Source organism: Nannospalax galili, unplaced genomic scaffold, assembly GCF_000622305.1.
Source record: "Nannospalax galili isolate Female #2095 unplaced genomic scaffold, S.galili_v1.0 scaffold498, whole genome shotgun sequence".
Lineage (NCBI taxonomy): Eukaryota > Metazoa > Chordata > Mammalia > Rodentia > Spalacidae > Nannospalax > Nannospalax galili.
The window spans coordinates 807877-810919 of NW_008342032.1; positions in this window are offsets into that span (position 1 = coordinate 807877).

The following is a 3043-nucleotide window of genomic DNA, read 5'->3' on the forward strand; positions in this document are numbered from 1 at the left end:
ATTTTTACTTCTATAGTTTTTTTTTAATCTATCCATCATCATCTAACTACCTATCATCTATCCAAACTTCCTTCTATCCTTCTTCCTTCCTTCCTTCCTTCCTTTCTTTTCAATTCCTTAGTATCAAGATGGAAAGGAAGTAAAAATAGAAGACAGATATATGTCAGCAATAGAATCAATAGCAATGAAAACAAGATTGTAAATTTCAAAGGAAAATCATGCTTTACATAGAGTAGAAATAAACTTAACTTGTTGCTATAGAAGTAAAAATGGATTCATAATTCCAAGGTATCATACTCTCACTAAATATAAATTCCTTAGGCTTTCCACAGCATAAGTGAGATTTTAATTCTCTTTTTCCCTTTTTGCTCACTGTAAATATGTTTGATAATATATTTTGGATAACCTTTCACAAAATGGAGAGTGTATGTATTTGCATCGAACTATAAAATCCAAATGTTATATAAACTTTTGAGATTGACATGGTTCCAAAACCTTTTTAGAACTTCATTGAGACTTATCACCCGCTGAAATCTTTCCTAACCCAACCTCATTCCCTGAACAATCTGTACTGTAAATAGAAAGCTCTTATCAGCTTTTATGAAGGAGATTAATAATTCTCATCAAGAAGCAGTTTGTTAAAACCGTAATACCCTGTTTTGCACCATTGCGAATAATAGAAACATTTTGAAGAGTTATGAGTCACAACAAACACTGTGAATACGATCAGAGTCATGGTTTAGAAACTTTTTCTTTCCTTTGGAAAACGTTGTTATACAGATCGCACTTTCAGCACGTTCCACTCCATCTCCTTTCCACCCCTGGTTATTTCCTACATTTCTCTACAACGTTTTCTTTCAATTTCCTGCTAAATACACATATGTGATAGTATAAAACTATTAAAATAGGGGAGCAATAAATAAAGACAATCATCTAATTGTCTTTCTGAGACCAGCATAATTGGATTAATATAATTATCTCTGATTGTTTCCATTTTCTTGACAATAATAAAACTTCGTTCTTTATAGCTGAAGAACTTCCATTGTGCATGCGCATATATTCCACAGTTCCTTTATCCATTCCTTTGTTGTTGGATGCCTAGGTTGTTTCCATAACATAACTATTGTAAACAGTGATGCAATAAATACAGATGCACAATTATCTCTGTGATATGCTGACTTGGGACTTTGTGGGATATGTGTTAAATCTCTTTTTAGTTTCCTTAGAAACCTCTTATAACTAAAGTAGGTGCAAGAAACTGTTGATGACAGAGATGATATTTTCAAAACAAAAAAAAATAGCAATGCATCAATAACCAGAATAAATTAAAACAATCACTTAAAAATCTCAATATGAATTTTCTAACATAGGAAAAAAAATATGGCCAATATCAGGAAACATATACTCACATTCCTTACAGGAATACAAGCTGGAATAATCTCTTTAGAAAATAAACGACACTGCCTAGGAAATTAAGATTGTAAATCCTTCCTACAGAAAATTTTACTCTTATGTTCCTATAAAATAATCTGGCCCATACAGAACAACAAATGTACATGCTACTGTACATTTATCAGTGTGATTTATCTCCCAGGGTGGATATGCTGGAAGCTTGGTGTTCAGAGTGACAGTGCTGGAGAGAAGGACCCTACAAAAGATGGACCTTCATAGAGGTCATTAGGTCATGGGGACTTGACCATTATACCGATTAATGCTGCATTGTTGGAGTGAGCCAGGTCTGACCAGAAAGAGTTTTTCAACAGGACATTGTGTTCACACAAAATAAAATCATGCCTGCCTTCTTCCCGGTTCTTGTTTCCTGGATCATCATGTAATATCATCTGCATGCATTCTCTCTTTCATTACAAAACCTGGCGTAATGCATTCACAGACCAATCAATCACCTGTCATGCCCTAAAACCTCCAGAACTGTGAGTTATTTGAACACCTTAACACAATGCATAGCCTACTGGGTGTTTTGTAAAGTAGTATAAAGTGGATAAGTACATTGCACAAAAGCATTCAAACCAAAATGTTTTCTTATAGTAAAAATATAGACAAAAATTCAAATAGTCATTTACAACATATAGTGACTCTATGTAAGATATAAGTACACAAGAAATTAAATAAATGCAGTATTCCACATGAAAAACTTGTTATATTAATATCTGATGCTTTTAATTACAAAAAGCTCTATCTATATCAGGCACTCTCTGTTTCACTTCATATCTGAACCCTTGATCTATTATCACTGGCCCCGTAATCTCTGGCAATAACAAACTTTGTTACTCAAATGCTGTGTTTGTCATTTCTATAAATATATAAGCATTGGTTTTCAATTGGCAGGCCATAAATACCTACAAACTTGTCTTATATATTTGCTTGTGCTCTTTAGTTTCTTTAATTGGTTCATTTTTATTATTCTTTTGTTGATACTGTGAATCAGATCCAAGGTCCCAAGCATGCTGAACAAGTACTACACCACTGAGCTATCTCCCAAGCCTTTGTTATTGATTTTAAGGCCACCTCTTCAGAGAAATAATTTCTGACCATGCAACCAAAGCAAATATTCAGTCTCAGATACCCACCCCTGTTGTTTGCCTCTTGCATAATGTTTGCTACAATGTGAGCCCTTCCTGCTTGTTTATAAAGTGTTTCATGTATTTTCTCGCCATATCATACATTTTTTGGTTTGGATTTCTATTTTCTCTGCCTCGTTCTTTATTATATTCCTGTTGTATAGGAAAATGTCTGAAAAATTTGGACTCAATTGTTCACAGGTGGAGAAATAGAAGAATGGGAGGATGAAAGAGTGAATGATTTAGTCATAGGGAAAATGATTTTCTCCACAAACCTGAGGTACACTCATATACTATACTGTAGTAAACAGGTAGACATTTTTATTTCCTGTTGGATAGAGATAGCCAGACAACAGGAGTCCAATCTTCAGAGGTCTGATAGCTTTCTGAAGCAGATATATTTTGGGGGGTATAGGATCTCAATAATTTCAGAGTCAATAATTTCAGAGTCAATAATTTCAGAG